Here is a 19,354-nt window from a genome sequence, read left to right on the forward strand (position 1 = left end):
TACTACTATTCGAATAGTAACCTTCGAGTGAACACCCAACATTCGATTGCCAATCGCTTGTTGGAATATTCGAACTATTCGAATAATTTTAAAAACTCTATTAGAGATGCCTATTGTCAATGGTTAGGTCCTTGGGTCTACTCTTGGTCCCAGAATCATGAAAAAAAGAAATTTTTTTCTAAAATCGGGTACTCTTCGACAGGCGATGGAAAGCCTCCAACTACACGAAAAAGCTTCTCATAAAACCTGTAGCTTCCTCCAATCTCAAGATGTTCAATAAAAGCGTCAAGCATTTATTCATTATTAATCTTGAATGTTTTTACACACTTTAAAATTTATGAAACTTTTTTAGTTCCATTTTCAATAAAGTAAAATAGCTTTGTAGTGAATTTTAGGATGCTTACAGGTACTAAATAAATCAAGTAAAAAAACCCGGTTTATTTGATAACAAATATTCGATACTAGAAAAATGAAGATAAAATAAAACCGCCTAAGGCCGTAAAAAAAGGGCGGAAGCCGGTTTGAGGAAACCGAGTCAATCACATTAGTTATGTGCTACATATATATTTACGATTTCGTCACACATTAGTCCTTGCTGAGGCTGAGGGTAGTTGCAGCAGCTTGCCTGATCTAACAATAGTTGGATCAGGTCTGGCAAACATCATAATCGCCTGCATCACTTACCCATAATTACCTCGATGGTTAAATACGCCAAATTTGCGCGGACTACCGTACCCACTTTAGTTTTAAAAAAAGCTAAAGTCACTGAAAACACCTTTTCCGCGTAAGTTCAGCAAGGTGCTCTTATCCACCGGTAGATTTGCGGAGATTCTCCTCAATACCCGGACTGAAGGTGTTGTACTAGCAAATGTGCGCAACCATCTAAGCAAGGTCGGACCCGGAAAGCCTCATATCAGGGATATCAGTTTGAAGATTCTAAAACTGCTAAATCAACACAAGCGGAAGAAGTGGGAAGAACTCTTGAAGATCTGCAACTTCAACGCTGGTGCAGTAAGTTTTGATCAACCGTATGACTTATATCCAACTCGATGAAGTGAAATGGGTAAGGGGGTAATCATGTTTGATAATGTTGCTTCAAGGAACCGAAATAGTTCATGGCCTATATTTATGGAAAGTTGAAAAGAAGCGGTAAAAGATCCCAAAAACCTAGTGTTCCTCTTACGAGGCAAAAACCTTTAAAGCCATTGTTTCGACAGACTATGCCTGTAGATTCTAAAACAATTGGGTTCAAAAGGAGTAGAAAACCTCCACAGATCGTCGATTTGTCGTTGGTCACTCTAATAATTTCCTACATGTGCAACCCTGGAAGAGTGGTTCCACTACTAAAACCAGGGAATCCAGCCAACAAAGGCAAGTATTATCACCTGATAACTTTTCTTTAAATCGGAGGTGAAGCAAATTGAAGAATTACTTTCACCGTTCTTGATGCGCTTAACTTAACTCTTCCACAGGACAACAGGGAATAAGTCGGTGATAGATGATAAGGTAATGCCTCGAAACGACGATTGTTTTTTTTATCGGCGTTGATGACCTAACAATCCTCCCCTTTTAATCCGACGTCAACGAAACACCAAGTTTTCTGTTTATTCCGTTAGTAGCTTAGCTCAGCTAGACTAGCTGATCTAGGAAAAGTTTAGAAACCACATTGTGGTCCAAGAACTCCAAAAACTGAACTCACTTTCCAAAAATAATCATACTCAGTTGCGTCGGGCACCAGGTCATAGTGGAAGAGAGGAACATGAGCTTGCGAATAGTTTAGCCAGGTATTTGCACCCACAACTGAAAGTGGACTCGAAGATTTTGGAACAAGAGGCGGCTGCAATAAAAATGCTTAGAAATAGGCGAGAAAAGAGCGGCAGTGCTCAAAAGTACTACGCTTTTCAAAGTATATACTGGTGGGGATAATGTCTGAAGCGGTCCCAAAGAAGAAAATGAGTATTTTGACCGTACACTGCAGATAAGAAAAACATCTGCACAAACAAGGAATTTCTTCGAACTGTGGCAAGATACCCTTGCGTCTCATAACCGAATTTTATGCACAAGAAGAATTAAAAACAAAACCGTTTTATGTACCACTAGGGGGAATATTATTTCTTCTTAAATGGACCAAACTTTGTCCTCCGTTCAATCCAAAATATCTATCATATGTACGTGAAAGTCATAATTACATCCAAATTTAAACCTATAACAAAATAAATGTAAAGTGATATTTAAATATTTTCGGTAGAGATTTCGACAAGATTTTTTTGAAAATATCTAAACCATGAATCTGGCTCGTAGGCGTAAAGTTTCTTTTGGCTTGGAAGTTTCGCAGGGTTCATGATGACCACTACGATTTTCCCTCTTCAAGCTTCGATCTAGATATTTCAATAGCAGAATTTGTTCTTATGTCTTTGGAAATTTTAAACTGAAATGTTCCAAGAACCGAATATTTTAAGATGTATTACTTGGACTGGAACAAAACACTTGCTGCCTCTAAGGAAGGCAAGGGTATCTAAGGAAGACAAAGTCTATTACGTTAAACTGATCCGTTTATAAAGCGAGGAGTGAAGACTTCGTTTATCAGTTCAGCCTGATAGACGCTATTGTGGTTAGGCCATCTGATGGCCAAAAGGTTTAACGAAGGTCTGCAGTGTTGAAAAACATGGTATAATAATGTACAGGTGTGCAATCTTAAATTCATGGGTTTTCAAAACTGGGGTCTTCTACCTAGGTTCGCTGCAGATGGATTAAGTTTACGATAGTGGTTACTGATGGAAAATCCATCATAAGTATGCGGGATGACGCTAAGGTTAGGTTAGGTTAGAGTGGCTGCCACCGCGCAGAGCACGGAGGTACACATAAAGTCGTTGTGATACTACTGGCGGAAGCCATTTGTTTTTTTATTTCCTAAGTAGTTAAACCATAAAATGCGTTTTATATAGGACAGAAAATTGAAAACGTTCGCCAATTTCAAGCCGGCTAAGCAGTCTAAAAAGTACTTATTACAGAACAGGTGCAGAGATAATGTTCGATGTTCTCCACTCCATCCTAGTCTCTAAAACTGCGGCAAAAGTCTTTGGTTGGACAGCCCACCCTTACCTCGAGCGTGCCCATCAGGCAGGGTTCGGTAACTACCCCGGCTACTAATCTAGGAGAGGAGCGGTCCAACCGAGTGATAGCCATGAACTGCTTTAGATCGATTTTCACCAGATTCTCCTGGTTGTAGTTCCAGTGCTTACCTGGCATTTACCTCCTCGATGAGTTCAGTCTTTATTCTGTTGTTGTAGGGAGCTAGAGGTATGCTCTTGGGTATGATCTTGGGAAGTTTATTTCCGTCCCTCGCCTAGCCAGGTCATCGGCCAGGCAGTTGCTAGGAATGTCGTGGTGTCCGGGGACCTATGCAACACTCAAGGAGCATTTCGATGTCAGCAGGTTAAGAATATTTCTGCATTTTATGGCTATTTTGGACCTCGTTCCGTTAGATTTTCCATATTTTATAGCCGTCTGGCGGTCAGAATTAATTACTATATACAATCCTGGAGGGGCGGGGGTTACAAGCCGCCATTGTGGCGTTTATCCCTGGTTGAAAACCGCTGCAGTGGTCCGGTAGCGCGAGTTCATCAGCCGGGATGGCCCTTCTATTTTTAATTTTCTTTCGTCGTTAGTACGGTCTTTTAACTAAATAAGATTGACTGCAAGAGGGAATGTCATTTACTGAAGAATTTGAAAACAATTTTATGTGGCGTTGCCATCCTTGATGGCTTATTAAGATAAGCTATAATAATTGATGGCTTATTAATATAAGCAGAGTACTTTCATTTTTAAAGGACGATCTTCTTTAGAAGAAGTTAATAACGTCCAGTGACGATTGTAGTCGAAAGCTAGGGTACACAAATTTACAAAAAATTTAATACATTTACTATATTTAATGCTTATCAACTATTTAAGCGTTAGAAAGCATTAGTTGAATTTAACTATGGTCTTTACAGCCTTTCGCTCATTTGATTCGCCATTCAACAAATTCATCGCCTATACGAAAGCACCTAATAGCACTCTTATGCTACATAATTAAAAATTAAATCTGAGCTGTATTTTGATAAAACAGTTTTTCCTCCAACATTAAAATTCAAAATATGTGTATAAAACTCATTTACACACTTTTTTCTTAGAAATAATTCGACAAACATAAGTAATCATAATTTCACACACATTTAAGAAAAAAACTTACTAACGACCATAAAGCTTTCAGCTCTTTCCCTAATTGCCACAATTTTCATAAAATTTACGACATGACAACTGATGAACTTTCACCACTACAGTTGAGCATAGTCAAAAACAAAAAAAAAAACAATGAAGCTTTCCGAAACAAAATGTAAGCAAGTAGCAAGAGGAAATACATACTTGGTAGTTGCAGCAAAATTAGCTAATACAAATATCAAGTTAGGGAGATAAAGATTCGGAAGGCACAAAGAAACATAAATAAGTATGTACTTGGAACCTTTTTGAGTTGTCTTTGGACGAAGAAAAAAAATTTAACAACTTCCGCGGTTGGTGTCAGTGTCGATTGCGCTGAGGTCAGTCGGCTGTTTTTAAACATTTTCAGTAAACCCACTGTGGTTCACAAGCAATTGACCTCCCACTGTGATTCGCAGCGGCTAAATGCGACCAGTAGGCTCAACGATATACATATATACATACAGAGTGCAATGAACGCGGCAGAGGAAGTAATGAGAAAAAAATGTTTAAGTAAATCATGTTTTCTTAGACTTTCTTAAGCGGCTTCTTGGTGTTGCTATGACTAAGTGTTGGGCGTTGGTATGCCGTGAAAAAAGTTAACGAAATCAGAAATTAGCAAAATAATATATTATAAGCTTAAAGAGTTGAATAAACACCAAAGCAAATAAATATGGCAAAATATACTAATATTAATAGAGTGAATAGGAAGTAAAAAACGTACTGCAGCTCGTTGCTGTAATTCTTCTCTACCGATTATTTCTCTACTGGTAGAGAATGTACGTCATTCTCTACTACTCATTAGCAGAAGAGAACAAGGCGGCGAGACCATATATGAATTCGTCTTGGTAGAGAATTGTTACAGAAACGAGCTACTAGTATTTTCTGAAAAAAAAAAATGCGATTCACTTGTTAATGACTGTTTCTATGACTTTTTATTTCCGAATTACTTTAAATCTGTATATAATTCCTGTGTCAGATTTCAAATCGGTGGACCAGGAATAAAAATGTAAGCTTCTAAATATCTCCTTAATTTATTTTCAACGTAACGCATTGCATTCGTACTAATCCACTTATTGAAAAGGCGGTAGTAAATTGCTAAATAAACTTACCTTAAATCATCTCAACTCAACTTATATCACCTCAACGCATTGAATAGTACCTTAAGTCACCTCACTTCAACTCATCCCAACTCAACTCAACTCACCCCAGATAATCTTATGGCACCTCACCTTAACTCACCTTACATCACCTTACGAAAGTGTTGCCACAAAAAAAATTGCCAACTTCTTCAAAAACAAATGAAAAATCCTCAAAATCCGAACAAATTACTCAAAATTTTCTTATTACAGATATGAGTATTGTGTACTGCATAGTATTTACAGGTACTTAGTATTAAAATTAATTACATTATCCAATTAAATTGGTACATTTGTTCGGTTCAAACAAAGTATCACCGTTATTTGTTAAGCCTTGGTTTGCATATAATATTGCTGCAACTATATCAGTGCTCAATCTGGTCCTCAAGTCAGTCCTACACATTTTTAAACTACTAGATATACGTTCTACTGAAGCATTAGAAAGATATAATTTTTTAAATTAGGAAAATTATATGAACCTGAACAATCTTTAAATTCAAAAACTTTTTTCCTATAACTTTCTGGATCTAATGAAGAATCAATACAAATATAAATATGATCGAACAATGTATGTTCTCTCCATTCGTTACCGAGATTTTGCAAGTTCAAAATAAGTTGAAAATATAACGATGGCATGAAAAAAATTATCGATAAAATTTTGAATATTTAGCAGCAAATGCAGATGTGCAGATGTGAAATGTGAAAAAAAAATCAAAAAGTTATAATTTTCTGGCCGCATTGTTGACGTTTGATCAAACCGCTTACGTTGTGTATGATAAAATCGCCTAATTCGTAACGGAATTTTTACCGAATGAGGACGCAAGAGAGAACAATCGAAGAAACCCAAACCCTTTTACATTGTGAACCGGAAGAAAGCTAAAATTCTTTGCTTGAACGAGTCATGTTTGCATGGAGTATGGCGAAATCAGAAAAGTAGGTTTGACAAGCCGCTTGTCAAATTTAAAAAATTTGCAAAGCGATTTACCAACTCTGTTGTGTAAAATATGGTTGCATTTGTTATCTGCAAATATATCGAGAGAAAATTCCTCAAAAACTCCTCAAAAGAAAAATCCAAAAAAAAAAATACCCAAGCGCACCCGAAATTAATCACGTTTTGAGGAATTACTCACAAAGTGGCAACACTGCCTTAAAGAAATTCATCTCAAATCAACTCAACTCTCCTCCCCTCATTTCTGCTCACCTTAACTTACTTCAACTCATCACAAATCACCTCAACCCACCTCACCTCAACTCAACTTAACTCACACCACCTCACTTCATCTTAAGTCAGCTCAAGTGATCTTAACTAGCGTCAATTCAGCTCAACTCAACTCACCATAACTCAATTCAGCTGACCTCGCCTCATTTCACCTTAACTCACCTCACCTTCACTAATTCACCTCAATTCACTTCATCTCAATTGAAAACCGCATTTCGACTTAAATTGTTTAAATTTGAAAATTCGAAAAATTAAGAAAGAAAGTTTTTTTTTAGTTTCACTCGATACCAACAATCTAAATCTAACAATAGATTTTTATCATCGCTATCTTCTGCATTTTGTCTCAGGACATGGTGAATGTTTGTGCCAAATTATAACAAATTCAGCGGGCAAGCCTACAATTTTACTTTTAAAAGCAATTTTGGGGAAAAAATCCAAAAAAAAAGCTATCCTTATTTTAATGTTTTATCTAAGACTTTTAAACTAGTGCAACCTCTTCAAACAAATTTATAAATAAAACTTCAAATGTACTTTAGAACAATAATCTTCGAAATAAAGCTTTCTTAAATATGTCTAGTGTGTAAATGTTTTATTAAATCGATTTCCACATTGCCACCAGGTGGCAACTGTCTACAAAGTTATTTCGTAATAAATCGCTTTACATACCTAGAATCCCTTACGTTTGACACCCACAATGTTGTAATATTTTCTTTAACCTTTATTTAATCTCATTTTAACTTTTGAAAAAGGTGGCAACCGTCTTAAAAAATATCCTTTATGCTAACCCAGATCATATTGGAGTACTTACAAAATGCCCTCTGTAATGCAGTAGTGGACCAACTCATGTCTCTACACCAGCTTATTGTTATCGGATCATTGCTCGTGTTTTAACGATCGTAATCACTATACGATGTTTATTGCCAAGAGGTAGATACTCCATGGAGTAATTACTTGGTGAACTCTTGTGCTACTCTGATATAATGCACAGCTGGAGTATATGGTCTTGCCCTAAGATATGACAATGTTAATTTCAACACATTTTTTATATGCCTTTCGGTTATTTTGGAGTACTCCTTGGCCATTAAGGAGTACCTACGCTTTACATGCGTGCACGGAGCAGTCGCGTTTTTTGCAGGACATTCACAAACCTTAATATTTATAATATTAATAGGATTTCAAAGGTCCAAAAATACTATTTTTTCAAAACATATTTGATTTTTAAAATCGGTTGAAAAATAGTCAAGTTGCAAATATATATGTTTACCAAGTACGAAAATAACAGGCCCAGGAATTATAAAAAATCTATTTCCATGTTCTACTTGATCCTACCTATAACCTACATTAAATTTTGTTGCCGGTGTATTTCGTTTTTTTTTGTCGCTCTGGAGGTGGAAGTTTTAAAGGGAAGTCATCCGAAAAATGAGTTTTCATTCAACCAATAAACTTGCAACCCAGTGATGTAGTATGCCTTTCACCATGAAGCGACGTCAAATTCTAGTGACAATTGCTTATGCGATTACGATTAATAGAGCCCAAGTGTCGAAGGTTGGACTATAACTTAAAGACGACTGTTTTATTCATGGCCAACTGTAGCTTTGAGTAGAGTAATTAAATGCATTGGTAGCTTAATGAAATTATTTTCTACTTAACTTAAAGTAATATTGCAATGTATTTCTTTACTAAATTCACCCGAATTCTGGGGTTATTACGTATTTTTAATTTTTACTCACTAGCATCGAGTTTTCTACTTCACTATCAAAGTTGTTTTTCTTCGAAACCGAGTCTATAGAATTCTTTGAAATAAATATATGTATGCACATAAGTTTTTGCATATATAAATGTATACATACATATATGTATAATAACGCTCCAAATGTTAACCCATGTACATAGTTTTTATACATCAAGTTCATGTCAAGTAGGGATTTCTTAATTACCCTGCAGCGATCAGTTTTTTTTTTTAGCACAAATTTCAACTTCTTCGTCACAACCACGGTCGGTCGTCAACCGTTTGCTGGTAGCCAAGTGTTGGCTGATGTTGGTTGGCGTTACCCGTTGGCCGGTAGTTGTAATACCAACTGCCATTTAAATTTCCTTATATTTAGATATAATTAAGTTTACTTTTCTGATTATGATGATGTGTTGTTACCGCATGTCTCATCCCTCATCCCTCATCGCTCGCGTCACCTTCGTTAGGTCCGTCTGTCTAACGATAATGGCGCTAGTGCGTATCGCATTATAACCGGCAATAATTTTACGACCTAACTGATAAAAAACATTTAATGCGTACATAAAAACTAACAGCAACAAATACACTGGCGTTAGCATTAGCAATACAATTGTCACAATGACAGTGGTCGGCAGCGTGGCGGCGTTCATTCGCCTGCTTGAACTTTGTTCTCTTGCCGCTCTGCTTCACTTCCTTCCACGAAATTTATATTAGACCATTGGATTTTTCGGGTGCTGTCCCAGCGTAGCCAATTTTTTATTGCTTTTTTTGGTTAGAATTTTGTTATAATTTCCAGATCTCGCTTGGAAATGCGCAAAGTTCCAGCCGGCTGCTCTTCAAGATCTGCGATAAAATTTAATCGTTCCGCATTCAACTTGTCGCAATGCATGTTGGTTGCGTTTAACAGTATACATAAACGTATGTAGAAAATGCAACGTTTCGGAGGGCATATTTTGTAAACTACAAGTGACCATATACATACATAAATCCGTACATACATACATATATGTACATATACACTTATTCTATATGGGCACATATTACAATGTCCTATTGTGTGTACTTACAGAGGTTTTATATGCATATTTATGAATTAAAATGTTCACTTATTTATGTTGATAAAAGCATTCATTCTAAAATTTTTAATTGTTGCTGTCTTTGTTTAAACATATTTTGTTAAATGTTTTCGGGTGAACATCGGCACACTCTTCATTTGTGGATAACATTTTTTAATTTTGGTCTAATGTTGTCAAAACGAATTATCTATGTACATTAGACTGCATCACTCCCCATACAAAAAAAAATCGCTACTATTTTTCCATTGGAATTATAAAATCTATTATATTTTAAGACGTCCACCAAAATATTTCGGAAAAATATTAAAATTTAAGTGAGCTGGACCGATTTGAAAATACCTCCAAAAATTGAGTTTTTTATGAATAAAAATAGTTTACTAAAGATTTTTTTTGAAAAAATCCCCTAAAATGACAAAACGGCTTAAGCTTAAAAAATTTGCAGAAAAATATTTAAAAAAAATTTTGAACGGAATCGTAATGATGAGATTTTTGATGCTGTTTTTTAACTTTTTTTAAAGATTGGTATAACAAAAACTTGAATAACTGAACCCAAACTCTTCTGATTTAGACTTAGGAGGTGTCATTATAAAGGTATTTTCTCTACCTTTTTATTTCTTTGCTAATAAACACATTCAAAGGATGAAAGAGAAAGGTAGGATGAAGGAACGTCATTCAAAGTTGAATTAAGATGTGTTGGTATTTGAAAAAAAAATATTGGGACACGAATGACTTTTGTTTTTGGACAAAAATAAAAAGAGTGTGAAAATACCTTTCAATTGAGATCCCACAAGTCTAAATCAGAATAGTTTTGGCCCAGTTATTCAAGTTTTTCGTAAATCAATCTTTGAAAAAAGTAAAAAAAAACAGCATCAAAAATCTCATTCTTACGATTCCGTTTAAAAGATTTTTAAATATTTTTATGCAGATTTTTTAAGCTTAATCTGTTTTGTCATCTGAGGGGACTTTTTTCAAAAAGTTCTTTAAGAAACTATTTTTATTCATAAAAAACTACATTTTTGGAGGTATTTTCAAATCGGTCCAGCTCACTTAAATCTTAATATTTTTCCGAAATATTTTGGTGGACGTCTTAAAATATAATAAATTTTGTAATCCCGGCGGAAAAACCACAACTTTTTTTGGTGATGCAGTCTAATGTACATACATATTATTTATCTTTCATAAATCAAATAACGCTTTGATGTTCTTTGAAAAAAAACCCTTCGAAATGCTGCGTCATTTCAAATTTCTTTATAAATACGGATGGATTTGAAATGCATTATAATTTCTACGTTCTGATTTGAACCTAATATGTACATAAATACTTATTTAATTAAAATATGGAGGATGAATGGAATGTCGCTGTAAATAGAAATATTTTATAAGAGCTCCCTACTATACCCAAACTGAGGTTTTAAATTCCTTTTCTTGTTGTTCTTGTTATCGTTGTCGGCAAGCTCAACTAACTGTAGGCCCAAGAAAGAAGTTGTTTCGACGGTTCGGATCAAAGGGAGAGGGGTGTTAGCTGAGTGGGATTGAGCTGACATGTGATGAGGTGGTTGGTGTCGTGGGGGAGTCTCCATATGTTGGATACTCATTTTGGATATCGGGGTCGAGTTTGGACAAGTAGCTGCTAAGATGGCTACAATACCCGGAACGGAACTGGGCCAGAGTAGCGCGGGTTTGTAGTTGAAGCTCCGAGTCTGCGATTGCTGCTGATTGAGTTTCGATCACGGTATTCATAGGCCGGGAGTCGTGGTAAATGGTGACTGACTCCCTAAGAATGCTGTCCATAACTCGTCGGTTCGTCGTAAGGTCCAGAGGTTGGCCGATGTATATCTGGACCGCGTCCATGTACTCGAAGATATGCCTTCTAACGTGCCTGGGCGGAGGCTCTTCCTGAAGCTGTAGTCTGTTGGGGTACTTAGCTTGCGCCATAGTTTGTGCTCAGGCAATAGAAGAGGGCATCTCGTCGCTGCTCGACCAACTGTTTCTTTGCTTTTGCCCCACATGCTGCCGGCGGGCGAATTGAGGACCTAATTGCGGCACTGTGCTTTATTGGATATTGCGGTTGTGTGCGCGGAGAAGAAGAGCAGGCTGTCAATGGTAACTTCTAAAATTTTCGGGTTGTTAACCGTCGGAAATGGTGTGCCATCGACGTAAATGCCTAGCTGAAGCTTGACCTCCATCGACTAGGTGGTGAAGAGGGTCGCCGTTGGTAGCGGATTAGGCTCCTTGCAGTGCATAAGTGAAAAAGTTTGGAGAGATAGCCGTTTTACTCGATATATAGAAGTAAAACAGTAGGGAGAGAGGACACCACCCTGTGGAACCCCTTGCTTAATTCTTCTAGGTTTGGAGATTTTATCTCGGAAGATTACTGAAGAGACAGAAAGCCTTGAATATCTAATAGTAGTGTGGAATGACAAACGGTGTTAAACGCCTTTGACAAGTCCAACGCTACTAGGACTGTTCCCTCACAGGAGCGGTTACGGTTAACCCCATAAGTTGTCTGAGTGTTTAAGTCGTTAAGGGCTGTTATTGTGCTGTACAATTTACGGAAGCTATGCTGATGCTTCGCTGGGGTCAGGTGGTATGTAAAGCGCGGGAGTAGCAGGGCCACAGTGGTCTTCTCCTTTGTTGACTGGCTCCCACGGTTTCAACTGTGGGACCACTCTCACCGATATTCACACATCGCTAATGATAAGGGTGGCCATTGAAAAGTTCAGAACCTTGCAGAGATATGCCACTCCCGCAGGCCCCAAATATTTCGGTAGGCGTGGGAAGGATTATTACCCCCTAGTTATCTAAGTCTTTAATGTATTTGCGTATAAAATAACGTTCCTACCAATAGGTCATTTAAATATTTTTCTATTTGGTTTAATGTTATATATTAATTAATTATCAAACACTCGAAATATAACTCATGGTTGTTGTGTTTGTATTACAATAATAAATAAATAAATAAGATTAAATATTTTTCTATTTGGTTTAATGTTATATATTAATTAAGTATCAAACACTCGAAATATAACTCATGGAGGATGGTCCCATTTGCAGAAGCCCACGTAAGTGGGAAAAACTATTGACTGCCATTCACCTGGGAGTGGCTCACAACGTACGGATATTTATATCCATGTATCCTCTGGGTAGCCGCCAAACACCCGTTTGGCAGCGAGCTAAAATGAGAAGGCGTAAAACTTCGCGAGCGCTGGGTTTGGGTCCCGCCACGCTAAAACCTCGCCCAATGAAAACGAACAAAAAGCTTCGGATGTGACCCCGTTTTTTTGATGACGACCACGGCAAACGTATGAAGGACTATGCACCTGGAATATCCGGACCCTTAATGGGGAAGGTGCCTCTGCCCGGCTGGTTGATGTCCTCGGGAAGACTAAGGCTGACATCACCGCCATCCAAAAAATGCGACGGACGGTGCAAGGCAGTAAGCGTGAAGCCTTGCAACGTCTACTACGGTTGCCACGTAAAGGAGCGCAAATTCGGTGTTGGATTCGTGGTAGTAGAGAGACTCCGTTGCCGAGTATTGGCCCGGTCCCGCGGCAGTTGGCGCATATGGCGGGGACGTATTTCTTGTGGATTTGAGAGAGTAGACTTAAATTTAAATAGCCGGGCATGCGTTCATCCGACTATAATCTGCAAACACCTTACCAACTCCTCGCCGCTTTGAATAGCTCAGCTGGCAGTGCTGTGTCACTATTCAGTACAGCGGAAAGGTGATTCCTCCAAAATTTAAGTATGTTCTGGTTATCGGTCGCTGGGTCCCTTATTGTTATTACGGAAACTACGTCTTCCTTTATCAGTCCCAAATAGCGCGGGATGTCTCGTTCGAGGGAATTTGGGCTTTTCATGGAATGTTTTGTTACGTGGCGAAACCGAAGCGAGGCGCACAACTTATTGTTGAGGGTTTGCCTACTCACATTTGCTCACTTCCAAACGGGAGTTTGGTTGTTACCCAGAGGTTGCCGGGAGTAAACACCGGAAGTAGTCAGCTTCTTAAATAGCGATCAAACACTTTCCGCACAAGCGTTGGCACCCGGAACAATCCTCCACAACAACTGCTAGACAACGTCAAGCACACCACACATGAATGAAGGCTCGAAAAATATTAGTAAACGCTTAACTTACTTATGCTGGTAATTATTGAAAAAATCGAACTATGTTTTAAATTTTTTAATATATTGCAATCGCAATATGCTATTCCTTACCAGAAATGCCTAAAAGGATTGATTGAAATAAAACATTCTATAGGGACACCTTATCCAACACGTTGCCATAAGAAAAGCTGCCAGATTTTTTTTGCTGGGTAGTACCGCAAAGAAAAATCCATATGCAATTAAAATGAAATGTTAACAGAAAAATTGTAGGGTGGACCAACTACTTTAAACGCAATTAAGGCCAATGACTCCTTTTGAGTTCTGCTAAAGACAAACAATGATTTTGTGGTAATTTAAAGTATGAAACTTTATGCTTCGCTGATTAAGACAAAGATCTCCCTATCGGTGATACATGGTGATGTTGCTGGCAAATAAATGCAAGAAAGAATACATCGAAATTATACGTTTTTTTTAAGTTAATAATTTAAAAGTACGAACATACATATGTATGTATATATAAGTATGTACGTGTTTGTTTACCTGCAACTCGGCACGCATTTACATTGCTCTGCAACTAACTATTTATTTTATTGAGTTTTACCGCTAAAGTCTGCAGAGAAAAGTTGGCTATAAAAGCATAAAAAAGTGCAAACAAACAAAAGTAAATACAACTCGAAATGAATAGAGATTTTATAAGACTCCGCGATTGCCATGCCGAAGTTGACGTTTCCGGCGATTTGGCGTATTGTAAAAATAGATACATACATATACATATGTATGTATGTATGTATGTATCCACGTGTGTAAAGCTACCACAACAAGGCGGTAAAGCACCTGATGCGCAACGCGGTCATTACAAATAACACAAATTTATGTGTTTTCTTTACACTCAGTTGCTTTATGGGGCTGCGTTTTTTGCTTTGTTTTTGTTTTTGTTTCCTTATTTATTTTTTTTTTCGGTTTTTGCTACTAACAATCTTTCTAATTGGGACCAAGCCAAAGCCGTTTACTTTGTTGCTGCTTGCTTATGTGTGTGCTCGTCGTTTTGGCTGAGTGGTACAGTACCGGCAAAAGGCAGAAGACGCTTGCGCCAAAGAGCAAAACAATGCCAAACAATGCCGCTACTGCTTGAAGGCTTTCGCGCCGCCGCACTGAGCCATTGATTGTAGGCTAGCTGCTCTTACTTATTACTTACTAGTAGATAGTTTATATCGTTTCTAGCCCCGCTCCTTCTCGCATTGGAAAGCTGAAAGTTGAAAGCAAGGCTTGCGTGCCGCCATCAACTCATAACATCACCGTAGCCATCGTCATCGCTGCCACCATCTCCATCTCAACTACTACCATCGGCGCACAGTTATTACCACTACCGCCGCTGCCATTGCCATTGCTTTGCTGGTAATTTCATTCTATAAATTCAACGCTTGATGAAACACGAAGTACAAAATTCAACGGAGCAGAAAATCAGATCGCGAAACCATAACGTCTTCCCCCATTACAGATTCAGATTCAGGCAATGTGCCGCAGCTATGTAAGGGTACAACCACCGTTGCCACTGCCACTGCCACTGCCACCATCATTACCACTATCAAGACGAAGTTAAAAGAATCGCTTGTTTAGATCTCAAAAGGAGTATTACCCCTTTAATGCTACATAAGTATACTTACTTATAATATCTATTAGCCGCAAGTAAATATATTTGTCTATATATTGCAACCATATACTCGTACATCACTAGAACCTTACTTTGGCTATAGACAATGCCGACATACCAAGATAAATAAGTACATATCTATGCCGTAGTAATCATAAACTTACTGTTCCTTGTTCACTTTAACGATAATGCGACTACTGCGATCACCGTCTTACCCAAGCAGAATTATAGCTTTATTACAACAGTTACGGTGAAAATGTTGCAGAACATTAAATTAGGTGTCAACAGTTTTAGACAGCCACAGTAGCTATAAACGAAATGTGCTACATATTTAGGAAGGAGACATACGAGCTTACATTTTTGTTAAGTGTTGGCAGAGTTTTCCCAAATTTTTGGTGTGTGTCTGGTGTAGAAACCTACAGTACAGTACAGTACAGTACAGTACAGAACAGAGGGGATTGCATGGCAGAAGTCACACGAAAAGGAATCGCTTTCTCTAAAGCCTTATGTGGTCTCGAACGGCTCGATGTTTTTCCCTATTATGGTAATATTTCTCAATTCAATTTTACACTGCCTTCTTAATTTCGCATTGATACTAAATTAATAAATCGCGACATATAGAAAACTCCCTTTCATACTACTGAAGGCGGCCTTGAAATTGGGAAAAATATGGTAAGTGTGGAGCATGTATGGTGTTTACCCGGTCTATTGAGAATTTATCAGGTTTAAAGAAACAAGGATACGGTCCAATACTTCAGGCATACGGCCTTTGTTGTCAATTGGTCAGAGCACGCTGACATTCCAGTTGTCAGACAGGCATCTATCCGACAATTTTCTGTATAAGGGTTGGTGATGCACGCTCCAGCGGCATTTATGCTTTTCAGCGGCGAAATTGCTAATCGTATCATGTCATAACAGGACGGTGAGACACTTGACTCCGCCGACTTTGACTTAGGGCTCGGGTTCTTCTTCTCCGCTGGCTTCAGTGCTGTTACTAGTCTAGCCTTTTTGAGGCTAGATTTAGCCTTTTATTTTATTTCCTGGCTTCGAAATTGCGGGTGTAGATTATTAGCTTTATTCTAGCCGTTTTTTTTTTTTTGATTTTTGAAACAACGTTTTTAGATGCCACAAATAAACCCCGCGCAGTGCAGTGCAGCGGGACGCAGGACGCAAAATTAAAACATACATAAGTCGATATATTTATTTTCCAATCTTCTATATATATGTATATAAATGTGAATGTCTGTTTGTTTATTACCTTATAACTTTTGAACCGCGATACGGAATCGCACGAAACTTTCTACACTTATTTGTTTTTACCCCGGGAAGGTTATAGCCATAAAGAAAAATCGGCAGTACTGGAAAAGGGGGCATGGCACCGCCCATACTAACGGGTGATTTTTTTGAGGTTAGGATTTTCATGCATTAGTATTTGACAGATCACGTGGGATTTCAGACATGGTGTCAAAGAGAAAGATGCTCAGTATGCTTTGAAATTTCATCATGAATAGACTTACTAACGAGCAACGCTTGCAAATCATTGAATTTTATTACCAAAATCAGTGTTCGGTTCGAAATGTGTTTTTATCGACAAATTTTGTTCAGCGATGAGGCTCATTTCTGGTTGAATGGCTTCGTAAATAAGCAAAATTGCCGCATTTGGAGTGAAGAGCAACCAGAAGCCGTTCAAGAACTGCCCATGCATCCCGAAAAAATGCACTGTTTGGTGTGGTTTGTACGCTGGTGGAATCATTGGACCGTATTTTTTCAAAGATGCTGTTGGACGCAACGTTACGGTGAATGGCGATCGCTATCGTTCGATGCTAACAAACTTTTTGTTGCCAAAAATGGAAGAACTGAACTTGGTTGACATGTGGTTTCAACAAGATGGCGCTACATGCCACACAGCTCGCGATTCTATGGCCATTTTGAGGGAAAACTTCGGAGAACAATTCATCTCAAGAAATGGACCGGTAAGTTGGCCACCAAGATCATGCGATTTGACGCCTTTAGACTATTTTTTGTGGGGCTACGTCAAGTCTAAAGTCTACAGAAATAAGCCAGCAACTATTCCAGCTTTGGAAGACAACATTTCCGAAGAAATTCGGGCTATTCCGGCCGAAATGCTCGAAAAAGTTGCCCAAAATTGGACTTTCCGAATGGACCACCTAAGACGCAGCCGCGGTCAACATTTAAATGAAATTATCTTCAAAAAGTAAATGTCATGGACCAATCTAACGTTTCAAATAAAGAACCGATGAGATTTTGCAAATTTTATGCGTTTTTTTTTAAAAAAAAAGTTATCAAGCTCTTAAAAAATCACCCGTTAACTAAAATTTTCATGTTGTATATCTCTTAAAATATTTGTGGTAGAGTACTGGAACTTGGTGTCGAGATAAATGAAATTAATTCCATACTCATGAAAAAAAGTGGGCGGACTTGGAAAAGGGGGCGTGTCACCTCCTATGACTTCGGAACCGTAAGTCACATGAACTTGAAATTTGGTATGCAGACATACCTATGGTAGTTGCTTTTAGTAAGGTATATATATATAGATGAGTTTGTAAAAAGGGGCGTAGAGCATAACACAGGCGTTGAATTTTGTATCAGACATAACTTCGGAACCAGAATTTACATGGCCCCTTTAATTCTTTCTGATATGCCTTTCGAATTTACAGGACTCACTTTCGAGTTCGCTTAGCTTTTGCAATGGCAATAAACAAGAATTCCTTAAAGCAAAACCCAAAACTTTACCGAAAATAAAATCTGTGGTAATTGCATTGGAAAATGCATTTATTTTAATAGAGGCTTTGAAGTATTAAACAATTACTATGAAATAATATTAGAGTTATTATTCCAAAGAAATTAGATAGCTAAAATTTTAATATTACCACATTGGTATTTCTACTATTACTTACATACATATCGTCGTTTAAAGTGCAAAACCGCGATGATAATTTCGCCGCCAACAGAAAAATGTGCCAAAAGTATACTAGTGATGAACATAGCATTGCAATAATCGATTATTTGTCTCCTCCAACAGAGTTAAGGGCGCATACAGTATAGGTAGACATATGTACATCCAACCTGCGTTTATCGCTTTTTACAATTTTGTGAAGATTAATTGTTTATTCCTACAATATTTTTAACCGACTTCGAAAAAAAGGAGGAGGTTATTAGTTCGTCGAAATATATATATATTTTTTATGTATGTTACCGCATAACTTTGGGCCACGTCAACCGATTTCGATTTCCAATGATCGGATCTAAACCAGATAAGTATGTGACCACCTCTGAGACACTACCTTTCCGAGAAAGAATTATTGAAATCGGTTGCCGTGGTCCAAAGCTATGCGGTAACATACATAAAAAAAAAATATATTCCGACGAACTGATAACCTCCTCCTTTTTTGGAAGTCGGTTAAAAATCGCATAGATCGGCAAACTACCACGCCCACTAGTATAGGAAATTCGGTTGTAACTTATAGCATTTTCTTTTCGCTGCCCTCTTCTTACTGTTTGTGCGAAGCGGGCGATGAGAAGGTAAAATTTTTCGGTAGAAAAGGAAACGCCATTAGTTATTACTTTTTGTGGAAGTTTGTAGATATGGGAATCTGTCATTGTGAAGAGTTTAGTCTGTAGGAGATTTACAAGAGCGCGGCAGCTAAAATTTATTTGCTTAATAGTTTAGAGTTTTTAGAGTATTTTGGTACCAATAGCTTTTCAGGGAACGGCGCAGAAATGTGCAATTACTCTCCAGAAACTTACTGAAAACTTCATGAAATCATATAAATGTTTGCAACTCAGAGAGGACCATAAAACTGGACGAAAATATGTTATGGAATAACAAGGGTGTTCGATTATTCCATTTATATTTTAAGTGATTTTTTGAACCCCGGCTTTCTAATTATTCGGTTCCCTATGTGCAAATTAAGGAAAACCCGAATACACCGGTTTTATTTTACACATACTCCCTGTAGTAATACTTACTGTGTAGTCAGAAATCATAACCAAAATTACAATACGACTGCTAAAAACAGGTAACAGGTTAAACTGTTCAGTCCAATGTGAATAAGATGCCCCGATGACGCTAACCACTTCTTCATATGCCCACTCTATCCTGCCTCGTTCAACGGCCTAAACCCGTCGTATCTTGAACATCCCTTAACCTGTCTTTAGAAAATAATGAAGGAAAAAT

The sequence above is a fragment of the Rhagoletis pomonella genome, unplaced genomic scaffold, assembly GCF_013731165.1.
Source record: "Rhagoletis pomonella isolate Grant_MI unplaced genomic scaffold, Rhpom_1.0 Rhpom_scaffold_00006, whole genome shotgun sequence".
NCBI lineage: Eukaryota > Metazoa > Arthropoda > Insecta > Diptera > Tephritidae > Rhagoletis > Rhagoletis pomonella.